The sequence below is a fragment of the Ranitomeya imitator genome, chromosome 1 (assembly GCF_032444005.1).
Source record: "Ranitomeya imitator isolate aRanImi1 chromosome 1, aRanImi1.pri, whole genome shotgun sequence".
In the NCBI taxonomy this organism is placed as follows: Eukaryota; Metazoa; Chordata; class Amphibia; order Anura; family Dendrobatidae; genus Ranitomeya; species Ranitomeya imitator.
Window position 1 is genome coordinate 184,768,195 of NC_091282.1, and position 21,329 is coordinate 184,789,523.

General features: G+C 42.0%; 1 protein-coding gene across 2 annotated transcripts in view; it reads right to left on the bottom strand.

Annotated features, from left to right (window-relative positions):
* The window catches only part of LOC138665341 (P2X purinoceptor 1-like), a 178,377-nt gene that overhangs the window by 98,472 nt on the left and 58,576 nt on the right, over positions 1 to 21,329 (bottom strand). The window lies entirely within an intron of this gene.

Here is a 21,329-nt window from a genome sequence, read left to right on the forward strand (position 1 = left end):
ATCAACAATAACCCCTTTCTGACATTAGATGTACTATCCTGTCGAGGTGGTATGGGCCCGTAAGACCACTGACGGGATAGTACGTCTAACGCGATCAGCCTCGCTCACGGGGAAGCGTGGCCGATCACAGCCGGGTGTCAGCTGACTATCGCAGCTGACATCCAGCACTATGTGCCAGGAGCGGTCACGGACCGCTCATTAACCCCGTACACTGCGATTAAACATCATTCGATGCACATAAGCAGCATTCTGACGGCATAGGGAAGCATTGCGCAAGGAGGGGGCTCCCTGCGTGCTTTCCTGAAACCCTCGGTACAATACAATGGGATCACGTTGTACCGAGCGTTTCCTCTCTGCAGGCCCTGGATCCAAAATGGCCACGGGGCTCCTTCCAGGACCTGCAGGGAGGTGGCTTGAAAGCGCTTGCTCAGACCAGGCGCCAGCAAGCCTCCCTGCAGTGCCTGTCAGATAGCTGATCTGACACAGTGCATTGCAAAGTGTCAGATCAGCGATCTGACACTATAACATGATGTCCACCCCTGGGGCAATGTTATAAAGTAAAAAAAAAAAATTACATGTGTAAAAAAAAAATAAATACATTTCTTTATCTAAATAAAAAAACAATTAAAGTACACATATTTAGTATCACCGCATCCGTAACGACCCGACCTATAACACTGTCCCACTAGTTAACCCCTTCAGGGAACACCGTAAAAATAAAAAAAACAAAGCTTTACTATCATACCGCCAAACAAAAAGTGGAATAACACGTGATCAAAAAGACGGATATAAATAACCATGGTCCCGCTGAAAACGTCATCTTGTCCTGCAAAAAAATGAGCTGCTATACAGCATCAGCAGCAAAAAAATAAAAAAAGTTATAGTCCTCCAAATAAAGCGATGCAAAAATAATTATTTTTTATATAAAATAGTTTTTATCGTATAAAAGCGCCAAACACATAAAAAATAATATATATACGTATCGCTGTAATCGTACTGACCCGAAGAATATAACTGCTTTATCAATTTTACCAAATGTGAAACGGTATAAACGCAACCCCTCCCCCCCCAAAGAAATTCATGAATAGCTGGTTTTTGGTTATTCTGCCTCACAAAAATCTGAATAAAAAGCGATCAAAAAATGTCATGTGCCCACAAATGGTATCAATAAAAACGACAACTCGTCCCGCAAAAAACAAGACCTGACATGACTCTGTGGACCAAAATATAGAAAAATTATAGTTCTCAAAATGTGGAGACGCAAAAACTATTTTTTGCAATAAAAAGCGTCTTTTAGAGTGTGACAGCTGCCAATCAAAAAAAACCACTATAAAAGTAAATCAAACCCCCTTCATCGCCCCCTTAGTTAGGGAGAAATATTTTTTATTTATTTCCATTTTCCCATTAGGGTTAGAGTTAGGGTTGGGGCTAAAGTTAGGGTTAGGGCTACAGTTAGGGTTGGGGCTAAAGTTAGGTTTGGGGCTGAAGTTAGGGTTAGGGTTGGGGCTAAAGTTAGGGTTTGGGCTAATGTTAGGGTTAGGGTTGGGGCTAAAGTTAGGATTTGGATTACATTTATAGTTGGGATTAGGGTTAGGAGTGTGGTTAGGGTTATGGTTGGGATTAGGGTTAGGGGTGTGTTGGAGTTAGGGGTGTGGTTAGGGTTGGGATTAGGGTTAGGGGTGTGTTAGGGTTAGGGATGTGTTGAAGTTAGGGTTGTGGTTGGGATTAGGGTTAAGGGCATGTTTGGGTTAGGGGTGTGGTAAGAGTTATGGTTAGGGTTGGGTTTAGGGTTAGGGGTGTGTTTGGTTAGGGTTTCAGTTAGAATTGGGGGGTTTCCACTGTTTAGGCACATCAGGGGCTCTCCAAACGCGACATGGTGTCCGATTTCAATTCCAGCCAATTATGCGTTGAAAAAGTAAAACAGTGCTCCTTCCCTTCCGAGCTCTCCCGTGCGCCCAAACAGGGGTTTACTCCAACATATTGAGTATCAGCGTACTCAGGACCAATTGGACAACAACTTTTGGGGTCCAATTTCTCCTGTTACCCTTGGAAAAATACAAAACCTGGGGCTAAAAAATAATTTGTGTGGGAAAAAAAAGATTTTTTATTTTCACAGCTCTGCGTTATAAACTGTAGTGAAACACTTGGGGGTTCAAAGTTCTCACAACACATCTAGATAAGTTCTTTGATGGGTCTAGTTTCCAATATGGGGTCACTTGTAGGGGGTTTCTATTGTTTAGGTACATCAGGGGCTCTGCAAATGCAACGTGACGCCTGCAGACCAATCCACCTAAGTCTGCATTTCAAACGGTGCTCCTTCCCTTCCGAGCTCTGCCATGCGCCCAAACGGTGGTTCCCCCATATATTATGGGGTATCAGTGTACTCAGGACAAATTGGACAACAACTTTTGGGGTCCAATTTCTCCTGTTACCCTTGGGAAAATACAAAACTGGGGGCTAAAAATTATTTTTGTGGAAAAAAAAAGAATTTTTATTTTCACGGCTCTGCGTTATAAACTGTAGTGAAACACTTGGAGGTTCAAAGTTCTCTAGATAAGATAAGATAAGATCTAGATAAGATAGATAAGATTCCTTAGGGGGTCTTCTTTCCAAAGTGGTGTCACTTGTGGGGGGTTTCAATGTTTACATCAGGGGCTCTCCAAACGCGACATGGTGTCCTATCTCAAAACCAGTCAATTTTGCATTGAAAAGTCAAATAGCACTCCTTCCTTTCGAGCTCTGCCATGCGCCCAAACAGTGGTTTACCTGCACATATAGAATATCAGTGTACTCAGGACAAACTGCACAACAACTTTTGGGGTCCAATTTCTTCTGTTACCTTTGAGAAAATAAAAAATTGGGGGCGAAAAAATCATTTTTGTGAAAAAATATGATTTTTTATTTTTACAACTCTACATTATAAACTTCTGTGAAGCACTTGGTGGGTCAAAGTGCTCACCACACATCTAGATAAGTTCCTTAAGGGGTCAGCTTTCCAAAATGGTGTCACTTGTGGGAGGTTTCATTGTTTAGGCACATCAGGGGCTCTCTAAACGCGACATGGGGTCCAATCTCAATTCCAGTCAATTTTGCATTGAAAAGTCAAATGGCGCTCCTTCCCTTCTGAGCTCTGCCATGCGCCCAAACAGTGATTTATCCCCACATATGGGGTATCAGTGTACTCAGGACAAATTGCACAACAACCTTTGGGGTCCAATTTCTTCTGTTACCCTTGGGAAAATACAAAATTGGGGGGCGAAATATCATTTTTGTGAAAAAATATGATTTTCCTTTTTTTAACGGCTCTGCATTATAAACTTCTGTGAAGCACTTGGTGGGTCAAAGTGCTCACCACACATCTAGATATGTTCCTTAGGGGGTCTATTTTCCAAAATGGTGTCACTTGTGGGGGATTTCAATGTTTAGGCACATCAGGGGCTCTCCATACGCGACATGGCGTCCCATCTCAATTCCAGTCAATTTTGCATTGAAAAGTCAAATAGCGCTAATTCCCTTCTGAGCTCTGCCATGTGCCCAAACAGTGGTTTACCCCCACATATCGGTTATCAGCGTACTCAGGACAAATTGTACAACAACTTTTGGGGTCAAATTTCTCCTGTTACCCTTGGTAAAATAAAATAAATTGGAGCTGAATTAAATTTTTTGTGAAAAAAAGTTAAATGTTCTTTTTTTTTTTAACACATTCCAAAAATTCCCGTGAAACACTTGAAGGGTTAAAAAACTTCTTGAATGTGGTTTTGAGCACCTTGAGATGTGCATTTTTTAGAATGGTGTCACACTTGGGTATTTTCTATCATATAGACCCCTCAAAGTGACTTCAAATGTGATGTGGTCCCTAAAACAAAATTGTGTTGTAAAAATGAGAAATTGTTGGTCAACTTTTAACCCTTATAACTCCCTAAGAAAAAAAATGTTGGTTCCAAAATTGTGCTGATGTAAAGTAGACATGTGGGAAATGTTACTTATTAAGTATTTTGTGTGACATATCTCTGAGATTTAAGGGCATAAAAATTCAAAGTTGGAAAATTGTGAAATTTTCAAAATTTTCGCCAAATTTCCATTTTTTTCAGAAATAAACACAGGTAATATCAAAGAAATTTTACCACTATCATGAAGAACAATATGTCATGAGAAAACAAGTCAGAATCATCAGGATCCGTTGAAACATTCCAGAGTTATAACCTCGTAAAGGGACAGTGGTCAGAATTGTAAAAGTTGGCCCGGTCATTAACATGAAAAACACCAAAAAAGGACACATTCAAGAAAAAACACCAAAACCAGGCAAAGATGCTTACCTGTCTAAATAGGCCTCAATACAAATGCACAAGCAGGGTGCAGCGGACCCAAACAAAATAGCAAATGCACAGGTGCAATACCTAATGAAACAGCCAGCCTTCAATAAGGGTTTGGCCGTGTGGTACACCAATGCACTAAGATAAAATACTCTGTATGTGGCATGTTCACACAAGGAATACAAAGCATCTGGCTACAGCCTATTAATAACGCCCTTTGGCGGGCTGCCCAGTGCTAAAATGCATCCCGTGTGAACAGAGGCCACAGTGTACAGAACAATTTGGGCCCAGCTGCACCCTGCAAAAAATATACGTGCAAAAAAAACATATAAATATATGTAAGGTATTAGTTGATATTAGGGCCATAATATGGAAGCTGGCAACCCACGCCAAGGGTCCTTACGTATTGCCAGTCCTACTCTAACATGAAAAACACCAAAAAAGGACACATTCAAGAAAAAACACCAAAACCAGGCAAAGATGCTTACCTGTCTAAATAGGCCTCAATACAAATGCACAAGCAGGGTGCAGCGGACCCAAACAAAATAGCAAATGCACAGGTGCAATACCTAATGAAACAGCCAGCCTTCAATAAGGGTTCGGCCGTGTGGCACACCAATGCACTAAGATAAAATACTCCGGTCATTAACATGCAAACCACCCTTTGGTGTAAAGGGGTTAACAGAAATAAACACTTGAAAAAGATCACACTGGTTGTAATGACTCTATATAATATATGAGTTTCACTTTTTGTATCGAAGAACTGAAATACATTAACTTTTTGATGATATTCTAATTTTGTGAGAAGCACCTGTATATTTCATTCAGGTTCTTTGGGTACAATTCTGAATTTAATTGTGCAGTGTATCATCAGATTATCTGGTTGGGATCTATAGAATAGCTCAGGCTGAACTTCCTGGTTCATAAACGGAATGCCAGAAGTATAGTAAATGCTGACAAGCATATTGTGCCATATATCAGTGCAAATTTACAGTGGGTATGGAAAGCATTCAGACCCCCTTTAAATTTTTCACTCTTTGTTTCATTGCAGCCATTTGGTAAATTCAAAAACGTTCATTGTTTTCACAGAATTTCTGCAGTACTCAAGGTTCCTAAGAGCACAGTGGCCTCCATAATCCTTAAATGAAGGAAGTTTGGGCCCACTAGAAGTCTTCCTAGACTGAGCAATTGTGGGAGAAGAGCCTTGGCGAGAGAGGTAAAGAAGTACCCCAAGATCACTGTGGCTGAGCTCCAGAGATGAAGTTGGGAGATCGGAGAAAGCTCTACAAAGTCAACTATCACTGCAGCCCTCCACCATTCGGGCCTTTATGGCAGAGTGGCTCAATGGAAGCCTCTCCTCAGTGCAAGACATATGAAAGCCCGCTATGAAAAGTAAGATTCTCTGGTCTGGTGAGTTGAAGACAGACCTTTTTGGTGATAATTCTAAGCGTTATGCGTGGAGAAGACCAGGCACTGCTCATCACCTGCCCAATACATTTTTGTTTGTTTTTTTCCAGTCAAGATGGGGTGCAGAGTGTACATTAATGTGAAAAAATGAACTTTTTTTAATTTATCAAATGGCTGCAATGAAACAAACAGTGAAAATCTTAAAGGGGTCTGAATACGTTCCGTACCCACTGTATATATCTTTCCATATAATTTATTATTGTATTATTGAATGGGAATGTATACAGTAGCATTGTGCACCCTGAGCCTCCTTGTTCAGGTACAGAATGTTATACATAAAATAGTGTGACACCATTGTATTGCTATGTAACAGGGTAAATTTATATTCCATTCAAGGACTATAAGTACAATTATTAATTTCTTTGTGTAGTGAATCATCAGCTTATCTGATTGGAATCTTTGGCATTGTTTGTCCTGAGCTTACAATTTGACCTCTCACTTCTGGAAGGCAATGTGGGAAACGGGCAGTACAGCAGAACTGACTGTATTATAGGAGGAGAGATGCTAGAAGAGTTTGCAATGAGGCAAAGCTAAACTCCATTGTGCTTCCCTTCCCACACATCAACCTTATCTGAATGGTGTTAGTCCTCTGTGCTCTATACACTGTCTAATCATGCAGGAGGTTAGACCAGGGGATCAGAGCTGTATCTTTACTTCTCACACAGTGAGAATCCTGCTTTAAGCTATGGTGGGAAATATTTTTTCTCTAGTATGTTGCTCCCTGCTTTTGATTGGGCAACTCATACAGGCAAAAGAAATAAACGCTCCAAGTGAAAACTAATTGATAACACTAACTTGGACTTAAAATTTAACTCATTAGATGCCAATAGTTTACTAATATCTCCACAATGGAGGGGCATAGTAAAAAATAAAATAAATAATACAGTTTATTCTGCTATTCACCCACTATTAAACATGAAAAATTTGGTGATAAGCCCTCTTTCAGCAATACTGCACTAAAAATAACAGACAACTTCTGCCTACTCAGCTCAGTTATTAAAACACAGAATCGGTGGAGAAAAACAATACATCCTGGCATCAGTCCACAATATGGTCATAAACAGTGTGCTAGGAACTGTGAGAAGAAAATGAAAAGTTCATTGATATCAAATGTATAATCTGTACACGATATAACGACAAATATGAAGAACACTATTATGGGATGGAGACTCACAGTAAAACCAAACTAAAGCCTTAGAGCAATATAATCCATTTGATAAACTATGTAAAGGGAATCTGTCACTCTCAATTTAAACTTGGCTACTATGAAAACCATGCCTGTAGTCTAGGGAATTTGTTTCAGATTAAACAATTTTACTCAATATGCACACTAGGGCGTACAAGTTTCTCATACAACTTCTCTCCATGTTTTTCATGAATAGAACTCATACCTATTATGTCTATAGGGCTAATCACGTCTATGGTTTTTTTACAGGCTAAGTGGTTCAGACAAAAGCAGGGAGACATATGATTTTGTCCGAGAATTGGATCAATCTCACTAATACAAGTCTACGGGTCCGTGAAAAAAAAAAAAAATCGGACAGCAGTCGAATGGTATTTGTTTTTCAAACATTCTACACGGACCGTTTAATGTATGAAAAGAAACCTTCAGAATTTTTTTTTCATTCCAGAAAATCAGATGTATCTCTGACAAAATTTGGATGGTAAAAACTTACATTAACCAAACTCTGATAAAATACTAATAAAAAAACTGATAAGTGTTTTTTGCGTACGATAAAAATCACTGATGTCAGTGATAAAAATCCATGTCGCGGTACATGGAGCACCCTAAATTTCACCACGAATAAATTGTTTTATAAACAACAAAAGTGTGGAAAAGTAGACTACAAGCAAATTTTTTCTTTTACGGGAGCTAAGTCTCCAATTTGACCATCTGCTTAGTTTAAAATGAAATTTGTGAGTGTCTCATTAACGTGTATAATCTTAAAACTAAATTATCGTATAGTTTTCTTTAGATGCCACTGGACACTGTTGAAATTGTGAGAACAAACAAGAAACATGCTTTCATAAATACATATGAATTCGTTTCTGTAATCTGTAATAAATAGTAAATCCATAAATAAACCAGAGAAATCGATTAGAATCATTCCTGATATATTAATGTATACATAGTTCTTTAAATTCCACTACTGAATTTTTATACCACAAGTCTCTGGGTGTCGCTAAATTATGCAGCACACAAGTTCTCCTCCTGCCACTAGTCAGATGTTCTATATCAGCAGAACTGACCCTACTTTCAATGTCTCACTGGATGCCTAGACTGTTTGGTAAGCCCCCTTCAAGTTCTTTTTCCTGCTCATGCCTTTCCTTTTTTTGCACAACCAGACACTGAACAGCAGGCTTTCTCCCACACTTTCTCCTTCCTTCTTAGGCTACGTTCACATTAGCGTCGCGTCGCCGTTGCGTCGGCGACGCAGCGGCGACGCAGCGGCGACGCGCCCCTATGTTTAACATAGGGGACGCGTGCGTTGTTTTGGTGGCGTTTTTCGCCACGTGCGTCGTTTCCGACGCTAGCGTCGGACGCAAGAAAACGCTACATTTTCGTCAAAAACGACGCACGCGTCGCAAAACGCGCGCGTTTTTGCGCGCGTTTGCGCGCGTTTTTCCGTGCGACGCTAATGTGAACGTAGCTTAAGTATTCTCCTGGCAGGCATTACCCTGCCTGGTACTAAAAGCGGATTGATCAGACTCGACCACTGTTAGGTGCTCAGGGGAAAAACGGTAAGACAATACAAAAGATCTAACTCCGGCACACTCCAAAAACATGAAGACAGATCTGTTGCTTTCAAAGTTTTTTAACCCCTTAGTGACAGAGCCAATTTGGTACTTAATGACCGAGCCAATTTTTACAATTCTGACCACTGTCACTTTATGAGGTTATAACTCTGGAACGCTTCAAAGGATCCCGCTGATTCTGAGATTGTTTTTTCGTGACATATTGTACTTCATGTTAGTGGTAACATTTCTTCGATATTACTTGCGATTATTTATGAAAAAAACGGAAATATGGCGAAAATTTTTAAAATTTTGCAATTTTCAAATTTTGTATTTCTATGCCCTTAAATCAGAGAGATATGTCACGAAAAATAGTTAATGAATAACATTTCCCACATGTCTACTTTACATCAGCACAATTTTGGAAACAAATTTTTTTTTTGTTAGGGAGTTATAAGGGTTAAAAGTTGACCAGCAATTTCTCATTTTTAGAACACCATTTTTTTTTTAGGGACCACATCACATTTGAAGTAATTTTGAGGGGTCTATATGATAGAAAATAACGAAGTATGACACCATTCTAAAAACTACACCCCTCAAGGTTCTCAAAACCACATTCAAGAAGTTTATTAACCCTTTACGTGCTTCACAGGAACTGAAACAATGTGGAAGGGAAAAAATGAACATTTAACTTTTTCTTGCAAACATTTTAATTCAGAACCATTTTTTTTATTTTCACAAGAGTAAAAACAGAAATGTAACCATAAATTTTGTAATGCAATTTCTCCTGAATACCCCATATGTGGGGGTAAACCACTTTTTGGGCGCACCGCAGAACTTGGAAGTGAAGGAGCGCTGTTTGACTTTTTCAATGCAGAATTGGCTGGAATTGAGATCGGACGCCATGTCACGTTTAGAGAGCCCCTGATGTGCCTAAACAATGGAAACCCCCCACAAGTGACACCATTTTGGAAACTAGACCCCTTAAGGAACTTATCTAGATGTGTGGTGAGCACTTTTAACCCCCAAGAGCTTCACAGAAGTTTATAACGTAGAGCCGTGAAAATAAAAAAATCGCATTTGTTTACACAAAAATGATCTTTTCGCCCACAAATTCTTATTTTCACAAGGGTAACAGGAGAAATTAGACCACAAACGTTGTTGTGCAATTTCTCCTGAGTACGTCAATACCCCATATGTGGGGGTAAACCACTGTTTGGGCGCACCGCAGAGCTTGGAAGAGAAGGAGTGCCGTTTTACTTTTTCAATGTAGAATTGGCTGGAATTGAGATCGGACGCCATGTCACATTTGGAGAGCCCCTGATGTGCCTAAACAGTAGAAACCCCCCACAAGTGACCTCATTTTGGAAACTAGACCCCCCATGGAACTTATCTAGATGTGTGGTGAGAACTTTGAATGCCCAAGTGCTTGACAGAAGTTTATAATGCAGAGTCGTGAAAATAAAAAATATTTTTTTTCCACAAAAAAGATTTTTTAGCCCCCAAGTTTTTATTTTCACAAGGGTAACAGGAGAAATTGGACCACAATAGTTGTTGTCCAATTTATCCCGAGTACATTGATGTGCCATATGTGGGGGTAAACCACTGTTTGGGCGCACGGCAGAGCTCGGAAGGGAAGGAGTGCCGTTTTGGAATGCAGACTTTGATAGAATGGTCTGTGGGCGTTATGTTGCGATTGCAGAGCCCCTGATGTACCTAAACAGTAGTAACCCCCCACAAGTGACCCCATTTTGGCAACTAGACCCCCCAAGGAACTTATCTAGATGTGTGGTGAGAACTTTGAATGCCCAAGTGCTTCACAGAAGTTTAGCATGCAGAGTCGTGAAAATAAAAAAATATTTTTTTTTCCACAAAAAAGATTTTGTAGCCCCCAAGTTTTTATTTTCACAAGGGTAACTGTTGTGAATTCCGCTCTTGGGCTCCCTCCGGTGGTTGTAAGTGGCACTTTTGTGAGTTCTGCTCTTGGGTACCTCCGGTGGTTTTAAGTGGAATGGCTGCTCCTTGGATTTAGCTGTCAGCAGCTGCTTCCACTGATCGTCTATTCTGCTTGGCTATTTAGCCTGGCTCTTTCCTTCAGCTTGTGCCACTTGTCAATGGTTCCTGGTTGGATTCACATCTCTTTGGATTTCCCTGTTATCCTGACTAGTTCAGCAAAGCTAAGTCCTTGCTTGCTCTTTTCTGTCCACAGGTTGTGGACTTATCCGTTCTGTGCTTTTTATGTTTGTCCAGCTTGTCAGTATGAATTAATTCAGTGTTGCTGGAAGCTTTGGGAAGCAGATTTACCCTCCACACCTTTAGTCAGGTGTGGAGATTTTTGTAAACTCTGTGTGGATTTTTTTAGTGTTTTATACTGACCGCACAGTATTCCATCCTGTCCTATCTATCTAGCTAGACTGGCCTCCTGTGCTCATCCTGGTTTCATTCTGTGTATGTCTTTTCCCTCTCCACTCACAGTCATTACTTGTGGGGGGCTATCTATCCTTTGGGGATTTTCTCTGAGGCAAGATAGTTTTCCTGTTTCTATCTTTAGGGGTAGTTAGTTCTCAGGCTGTGACGAGGTGCCTAGGGAGTGTTAGGAGCATCCCACGGCTACTTCTAGTGTTGTGTTGAGCTTAGGGACTGCGGTCAGTACAGGTACCACTTCCTTCAGAGCTCGTCCCATGTTGCTCCTAAACCACCAGATCATAACAGGTAACAGGAGAAATTGGACCACTAAAGTTGTTGTCCAATTTATCCCGAGTACGCTTATGCCCCATATGTGGGGGTAAACCACTGTTTGGGCGCACGGCAGAGCTCGGAAGGGAAGGAGCGCCGTTTTGTAATGCAGACTTAGATAGAATGGTCTATGGGCATTATGTTGCGTTTGCAGAGCCCCTGATGTACCTAAACAGTAGTAACCCCCACAAGTGACCCTATTTTGGAAACTAGACCCCCCAAGGAACTTATCTAGATGTGTGGTGAGAACTTTGAATGCCCAAGTGCTTCACAGAAGTTTATAATGCAGAGTCATGAAAATAAAAAATATTTTTTTTTCCACAAAAAAAGATTTTGTAGCCCCCAAGTTTTTATTTTCACAAGGGTAACAGGAGAAATTGGACCCCACAGACAGCTCTCCAGCGACCAACGATGCCGAGGTCCCCGGGTAACCAGGGTAAACATCGGGTTACTAAGCGCAGGACCGCGCTTAGTAACCCGATGTTTACCCTGGTTACCAGCGTTAAAAAAAACAAACAGCACATACTTACATTCCGGTGTCTGTCACTTGCCGTCTGCTTCCCGCACTCACTGACTGCCGGCCGTAAAGTGAAAGCACAGCACAGCGGTGACGTCACCGCTGTGCTCTGCTTTCACTTTACGGCCGGCAGTCAGTGAGTGCTGGAAGCAGACGGCTAGGGACCTGACGGACACAGGAATGTAAGTATGTACTGTTTGTTTTTTTTAACTTTTACGCTGGTAACCAGGGTAAACATCGGGTTACTAAGCGCGGTCCTGCGCTTAGTAACCCGATGTTTACCCTGGTTACAAGCGAACGCATCGCTAGATCGCATCGCTAGATCGGTGTCTCACACACCGATCTAGCGATGACAGTGGGAGATCCAGCGACGAAAGAAAGTTCCAAACGATCTGCTACGACGTACGATTCTCAGCAGGATCCCTGATCGCTGCTGCGTGTCAGACACAGCGATATCGTAACGATATCGCTGGAACGTCACGAATCGTACCGTCGTAGCGATCGAAATGGCACTGTGTGACGGTACCCTTACAATACCTTATGCGCATTCCATTACTTTTGAAAGATACAAAGGCTAAGTCTACCTCAATACGGCTGCCATCACACTAGCAGTATTTGGTCAGTATTTTACATCAGTATTTGTAAGCCAAAACCAGGCGTGGAACAAATAGAGGAAAAATATAATAGAAACATAGCACCACTTCTGCATTTATCTCCCACTCCTCGTTTTGGCTTACAAATACTGATGTAAAATACTGTCCAAATACTGATAGCAGGGCCGGACTGGGACTAAAATTCTGCCCTGGCATTCGAAGTTACACAGGCCCACTTGTCACATGGTGACTGTATAATATCTTTGTACACTTGTAGGCAGGGCCGGTTTTAGGCAAAGTGGGGCCCTAGGCAAAGTTTAAAATGGGGCCCAAAATGCTAACATATTGCACATCACACAAAAGCATTTCGGTTGTATTTACAAGCGCTGAGTTCAGGCCGCTAAATGAGTTTGATCGACAATGCTGAAGTTGTTCAACACTTGTTTCCCAGCCTCTTTCCACCGTCTGAGAAAGAATGATGGGACAGAACGATCACTAAAAGATCACTAACCGATCCCAAAACAGTATCATGTTATCAGCAGCACATCTACAGTTTACAGCGGCAATGTGCTGCTGAGAACAATGATTTTTGTTCCGGCAAAAACAATCTCAATATGCAGCATTTTACTTGTTTAGTAAAATACACCCCACAGTCCTCCATATAGTATAATACACTCCCTATAGTCCTCCATATATTAAAATACACTGCTCAGTCCTCCACATAGTATAATACACTCCTCATAGTCCTCCATATAGCATAATACACTCCTCATAGTGCTCCATATAGTATAATGCACCGCCATAGTCATCCATGTAGTACAATTCACTTCCCATAGTATAATGCACCCCATAGTTCTTCATATAGTATAACGTATTCCCCATAGTCCTCGATACAGTATAATGCAGCCCACATATAGTATAATGTAGCCACCACCCTACAGAATATAATGCGGCAACCACAGAGTATAATGCAGCCACCCCACAGTATAACGCAGCAACCCCACAGAGTATAATGCAGCCACCCCACATAGTACAATGTAACCCCATAGAATATAATACAGCCCACCTCCCCATAATATAGTATATAACCTAACCTCCCCATAGAATATAATACACCCCCACAATAGTATATACCACAGCCACATAGTACATAACATGGCCTCCCCATAGAAGATAATATACTCCCCATAGTATATAGCAAAGCCCGCATAGTATATAGCACAGCCCGCATAGTAGATAACACAGCCCACACAGCAGTATACAGCACAGCCCACACTGTAATATATATAGCACAGCCCGCACAGTAGTATATCCAGCACAGCCCGCACAGTGGTATATCCAGCACAGCCCACACAGTGGTATATACAGCACAGCCCGCACAGTGGTATATACAGCACAGCCCGCAGAGTGGTATATCCAGCACAGGGAGGCAGAGCGGGGAATGATGGGAGAGGGAGTGTCTGTAGACGCTCTCTCCTCCATCATTGCATTCAACTGTACCGGCGTCATAGATGCCGGTATACTTGAATGCGACGGCAGGGGGGTGAGTCGGCGGCGGCGGGGGGAGGCGGATCGAGTGGCCCACAACTGGCACCGGCCCTTCTGGCATATGCCAGAAGTGCCCAATGGCCAGTCCGGCCCTGACTGATAGTGTGACAGTGCAGCCTACATCTGTATTCCTAGCAATTGATAACAAAGGATAGTCCACTATGGGTGTGAACAGTTTCACTTAATTCCACTCTGCTGGCCAATCAAGACCACTTTTGACAGATTTCCATAGGGCAATCTGAGAGCCCGGAACCTACAGTACAGACCAACAGTTTGTACACATCTTCTCATTTAAAGATTTTTCTGTATTTTCATGACTATGAAAACTGTAAATTCACACTGAAGGCATCAAAACTATGAATTAACACATGTGGAATTATATACTTAACAAAAAAGTGTGAAACAACTGAAAATATGTCTTATATTCTAGGTTCTTCAAAGAAGCCACCTTTTGCTTTAATGACTGCTTTGCACACTCTTGGCATTCTCTTGATGAGCTTCAAGAGGTAGTCACCGGAAATAGTTTTCACTTCACACGTGTGCCCTGTCAGGTTTAATAAGTGGGATTTCTTGCCTTATAAATTGGATTGGGACCATCAGTTGTGTTGAGCAGAAGTCTAGTGGATACACAGCTGATAGTCCTACTGAATAGACTGTTAGAATTTGTATTATGGCAAGAAAAAAGCAGCTAAGTAAAGAAAAACGAGTGCCCATCATTATTTTAAGAAATGAAGGTCAGTCAGTCTGAAAAATTGGGAAAAGTTTGAAAGTGTCCTCAAGTGCAGTTGCAAAAACTATCAAGCACTACAAAGAAACTGGCTCACATGAGGACAGCCCCAGGAAATGAAGACCAAGAGTCTTCGTGCCTGCGCCGAAACGATGGAAACCATTCTCTTTTGCACAAGATAACTTAAAAAACTTTGAAAGCAACAGATCTGTCTTCACATTTTTGGAGTGTGCCGGGGTTAGATCGTTTGTATTATCCTGCCTGGTGACTTGGTGAGTCAGTGTCCAGTAGACACTCTAGACAAGTGAAGATTAGAGATGGGCAGACCCCTGGATGTTTGGGTCTGGCGGGTTCGACCAGGACCCATTCACTTGAATATAGGGCCTGAACATCCAGTGTTTGCCATGCTGTCATGTCCATGACAGTGTGGTAACCACTGCCTCTGATAGGCAGTAAAATCTTTATCGCCAGTGAGACAGCCGTGGTTCACACATTGTCAAATGACAGCGTGAGCCCACAGCTGCGATCGGAGGTAAATGTATTTGGCTGATGGCTTTTACTGCTCCCATCAGCCTACGCCTCCTGCCATTAATAACAGCGAGAGCAGGCTGCAGCTGATGGGAGTATTCATCACCCGGTGCCTGCGCGCTAAACAAATAAATTAAAAACAAACTGTCATGGGTTCGCCTATCTATATATATAATTGTCTAAGGGTCTGTTTGTCTGTAACCGAAATCCCGCGTAGCTGATTGGTCGTTCCCGGCCGGTCTCGACCAATCAAGGTTCATAAATAAACTAAATACATATACTAGAACAAGAATAACATGATGGACAGTCTGTGAGGGAGAAAATAACATGGAGGACAGTCTGTGAGGGAGAGAATAACATGGAGGACATAAAAAAAATGCGTTAAACCGCACCTTACACCCATACGGCCTTAATAGGCTTAGTGGCGCACGTCACTGCCAGGGGGTCAGCCCAGCTACAAAGTCCAATCCATAACAAAGAAGAAGACAGCGCCACACCGGTCAGTGAAAAATGACTTACAAATTTAATCTGCCATCTGCGGCGACGTTTCGGTACAATGACCTTTATCAAGCACAGTCTGACACATGTTCCAACCACCATTATATACTACTAGCACCACCCCTCATTACATAATCCACCAATAGGAGTATAGCACCATAAAGGTAAACACAAATGAATACACATAAATACATTTACATATATAGAAAATACATTACAAACACATAGAAACAATGCTGCATCATCTAACAAAGACATACTAGCCCTGATTGCCAAAAATCCAAAGAACCAGCCCACTACAGTGTAATCCAGATCCCCCACATGGTGATATAAACAAACCGCAGTCCTCCAATAGATCAGTAGCATGCCCCGTAGCTAGGATACAGGCCAACATATTGGTGGATTATGTAATGAGGGGTAGTGCTAGTAGTATATAACATGGAGGACAGTCTGTGAGGGGAGAATAACATGGAGGTCAGTCTGTGAGGGAGAGAATAACATGGAGGACAGTCTGTAAGGGAGAGTATAACATGGATAACAGTCTGTGAGGGAGAGAATAAAATGGAGGACAGTGTGTGAGGGAGAGAGTAACATGGAGGATAGTCTGTGAGGGAGAGAATAACATGGAGGACAGTCTGTGAGGGAGAGAATAACATGGAGGACAGTCTGTGAGGGAGAGAGTAACATGGAGGATAGTCTGTGAGGGAGAGAATAACATGGAGGACAGTCTGTGAGGGAGACAATAACATGGAGGACAGTGTGTGCTTGAGAGAATAACATGGAAGTCAGTCTGTGAGAGAGAGAATAACATGGATGACTGTGTGAGGGAGAAAATAACATGGAGGACAGTCTGTGAGGGAGAGAATAACATGGAGGACAGTCTGTGAGGGGAGAATAATATGGAGGTCAGTCTGTGAGGGAGAGAATAACATGGAGGACAGTCTGTGAGGGAGATAATAACATGGAGGACAGTGTGTGAGGAAGATAATAACATGGAGGACAGTCTGAGAGGGAGAAAATAACATTGAGGACAGTCTGTAAGGGAGAGAATAACATGGAGGTCAGTCTGTGAGGGCGAGAATAACATGAAGGACAGTCTATGAGGGAAAGAATAACATGGAGGACAGTCTGTGAGGGAGAGAATAACATGGAGGTCAGTCTGTGAGGGCGAGAATAACATGGACAGTCTGTGAGGGAGAGAATAACATGGAGGACAGTGTGTGAGGGAAAGAATAACATGGAGGACAGTCTGTGAGGGTGAGAATAACATGAAGGACAGTATGTGAGGGAGAGAACAACATGGAGGACAGTCTGTGAGGGAGAGAATAACATGGAGGTCAGTCTGTGAGGGAGAGAATAACATGGAGGACAGTCTGTGAGGGAGAGAATAACATGGAGGACAGTCTGTGAGGGAAAGAATAACATGGAGGACAGTCTGTGAGGGAGAGAATAACATGGAGGTCAGTCTGTGAGGGCGAGAATAACATGGACAGTCTATGAGGGAGAGAATAACATGGAGGACAGTGTGTGAGGGAAAGAATAACATGGAGGACAGTCTGTGAGGGAGAGAATAACATGGAGGTCAGTCTGTGAGGGCGAGAATAACATGAAGGACAGTCTGTGAGGGAGAGAATAACATGGAGGACAGTCTGTGAGGGGAGAATAATATGGAGGTCAGTCTGTGAGGGAGAGAATAACATGGAGGACAGTCTGTGAGGGAGATAATAACATGGAGGACAGTGTGTGAGGAAGATAATAACATGGAGGACAGTCTATGAGGGAGAGAATAACATGGAGGACAGTGTGTGAGGGAAAGAATAACATGGAGGACAGTCTGTGAGGGAGAGAATAACATGGAGGTCAGTCTGTGAGGGCGAGAATAACATGAAGGACAGTCTGTGAGGGAGAGAACAACATGGAGGACAGTCTGTGAGGGAGAGAATAACATGGAGGTCAGTCTGTGAGGGCGAGAATAAGATGGAGGACAGTGTGTGAGAGAGAGAATAACATGGAGGACAGTCGGTGAGGGAGAGAATAACATGGAGAACAGTTTGTGAGGGAGAGAATACCACGAAGGACAGTCTGTGACGGAGAGAATCACATGGAGGACAGTGTGTGAGGGAGAGAATAACATGGAGGACAGTCTGTGAGGGCGAGAATAACATGGAGGACAGTCTGTGAGGGAGAAAATAATAAGGAGGACAGTCTGTGAGGGAGAAAATAACATGGAGGACAGTCTGTGAAGGAGAGAATAACATGGAGGTCAGTGTGAGGGAGAGAATAACATGGAGGACAGTCTGTGAGGGAGAAAATAACATGGAGCACAGTGTGTGAAGGAGAGAATAACATGGAGGACAGTCTGTGAGGGAGAGAATAACATGGAGGACAGTCTGTGAGGGAGAAAATAGCATGGAGGACAGTCTGTGAAAGAGAGAATAACATGGAGGACAGTCGGTGAGAGAGAGCATAACATGGAGGACAGTCTGCGAGGGATAAAATAACATGGAGGACAGTCTGGGAAGGAGAGAATAACATGGAGGACAGTCTGTGAGGGAGAGAATAACACAGAGGACAGTCTGTGAGGGAGAGAATAACATGGAGGACAGTCTGTGAGGGAGAGAACAATATGGAGGACAGTGTGTAAGGGAGAGAATAAAAATTTTCCCCGTTTTTAAGTTTATCATATGGTAAAATAAATTGTGTCTTTGAAGATTATAAGTCATCCTGTAGAAAACAAGCTGTCATACAGCGATAGATGACTAATAAAGTTTTGACTCTTAAAATAAAGACAGGAGACAAACAATGGCAGTGCGTCCAATGGGTTAAAACATTAATGTAAGCACCAGCATTTATATGAATACTAGATGGTGGCCCGATTCTAACGCATCGGGTATCTACTATATAATTGTCTTATTCTGTCTGTTTGTCTGTAACGGAAATCCCACGTCGCTGATTGGTCTCGCCAGCTGCCCGCGACCAATCAGCGATATTGGCACAGTCCGGCCGCGAATTGGCACGGGATTTGAACCACGCTTCGCTGATTGGTTGCGCCCGGCCGGCTGCGACCAATCAGCAACAGTCGCAGTCCGGCCACGAATTGGCCCGGGATTTGAACCATGCTTCGCTGATTGGTCGTGGCCGGCCGGGCGCGACCAATCAGCGATATTGGCTGGAGAATTAAACCCTGCTGCGCTGACTGGTCACGGCCAGCTGGGCACGACCAATCAGTGATATTGGCGCGGGATTTAAACACCGCTTCACTGATAATGTATATATTTTACCCGGAAAATCCTGTGTATTCATTGCATTATTCTTAAATCTTCATAAATAAACTACATACATATTCTAGAATACCCGATGTGTTAGAATCGGGCCACCATCTAGTATTTTTAATAACCAGCCAGGCAAAACTGACACCTGCGGGCAGCAACCCTCAGCTGTCAGCTTCAGCAAGGCTGGTTCTCAAAAAAAGAGGGGTCCTCATGCTGTTTTTCAAATATTTAAAAAAATAGATTGGGACCCCTCTATTTTTGACAAACAGCCAAGCTAAAACAGAAAACTGGAGGCTGGTAAGTGGCCATGGATATTGCCTCCCAGCCTAAAAATAGCAGCCTGCCAGAAAACGTGCATCTATTAGATGGATTCTAGGTGGAATCTGCCTGAAAAAGACATTGTGCATATACCTAACTGCAACTATTATCGGCTTCTCTGGCCATCAGTACGTAAGGGGTATAGCAATAGTGTTTATTTAGTTGTTTTGCTCAGATGAGCATATAAACAGAATTAAACAGCAGTGTGAGCAGAGCTTTATCAAATTAGTAGTGGCAATTAAATCACTAGCCTTAAGACCATAGTGGTATTGGTGTCTGGACTGAATGTAAAAGAAGAAAAAAAGAGAACATCTATCAAACGCCACCTATGAATCACTGGATTTATCGATCAGCTGTCCTCTCTCCATACATGTCTGTTAAAGTAAATGTTAGAATGCCATAAGTATTCCAGAGCATCTTTACTGAGGAATTGTGCACATGTCCATTTACTGTTTGTTGGTCGGTAGTACTATTTAGATCAGATAACCAGAATTAGTATCATGTGTATTTCTGTTTCAAATGGAAGCACAGTGACCTCACCATTATGGGGTCGGTGTGGTTTCCGTTTACTGCTTAGTGTTAGAGTGGAAGAAAAAGTTCTTCATTTGGCTTTTTTCTCTTGTTCTAAAAAACGGACACTAAGCAAATAACCTATATAAATTAGTGTGGCCTCTCTGCTTCAATTTTAAACACATATGCACAAGATCCTAAATCACCTACTGTATGTCACCTTGTCAAGTCAATACAACTTTTTGCTACCCAATTATGTCTCCATATATAAGCCAATGGAAATAGTATCAAGACAACTGCAAAACAGTGGAGCAACTTCGTATGACCTTTCATGGGAATAAAATCAAATAAGAAGGCACAAAAGTCACATTGCCAGCCTTGTGTTCTACAGAAGTTATCACGCTCACATTCAGATCTTAATTCAGTGTTGAATATCACTTTTTAGTGGAGACATTTGCCAAGTAAGCCAACAAATTATGGAGCATAGCACACTGTGAAAAATGTATCAGTCTGGATATACTGCATTTCTTAACATATATTTACGTTCTCACGGTATGATATGCTACATTTAAAGGGAATCTGTCACATTTGACCTATCTAAACTATTATTATGGGCATACAGGTTATAGACAGCTGAGGAGAGATATGCCTGTATGCTTCATATCTGATGCCTTGTTGTTGAGAAATCATCTTTTAGCACTTTATACAAATGACCTCTTCGAGGCTATGGGGAGGATGTCACCTGGCAGATAATTCTGCCTCCAGAGCTTGTTTTACATGTATTGGGATTTACCAGTATGATGTGTAATGGCAGCTCTCTGCTCTCCTGATCTCACTGCAGAGCTGTGTGTGATTATAACTGACACACCTGCGGGTTTCTCTCAGGTTAAGTTCCATCTCACAGGCACACAGGGTTAGAATATTGTTGCAATACAGCAGAGCCGAGAGAAGCAAAAAATGTGTTTGCAAGAAGACAAATTACATTTCTCCTGTTCTGTGCTAGTTACATGTCTTACTGGTAACTCCCCTTCATGTAAAACAAGCTCTGGAGGCAGAGTTATCTTCAAGGCAGCATCCTCCCTAGAGCCTGGAAGAGGTCATTTATATGTAAGAAAAAAGTGGATTTCGCTGAAATCAGATTGCAGATTTCAAGGTATCATTTTATTCAGCTTCCTATGACCTACATGCCCAAATACACGGCTTAGGAGGGTTGGTCCTACTTCCTTTTAATTCCTAATTTACTAACTTTTTTATGAGTTCTCTACCATACAATGCTAGAACAAGTAGCTAATTATTATTAGTAGAAACAGACCTGATAGGGACACATCTTAAGAATGGTGAAAATAGTTGTAAATCTTTAACGTCAATTGTGCATATTGTAGCTACTGTTGAACATTGTTTCTGTGCCTATCGAATACCTATGGGTCATAATTTACATTCTCCGATGAAAAGTAATTGGCTTTGTTGGATTTTTTGAGGCTCACTATCTCCAAAAATTGAAGTTGTACCAAAGGTGCCTGGAAGCTCACTTTTTCGCTACTGCAAGAGGATGATAAAGGGTGGCAA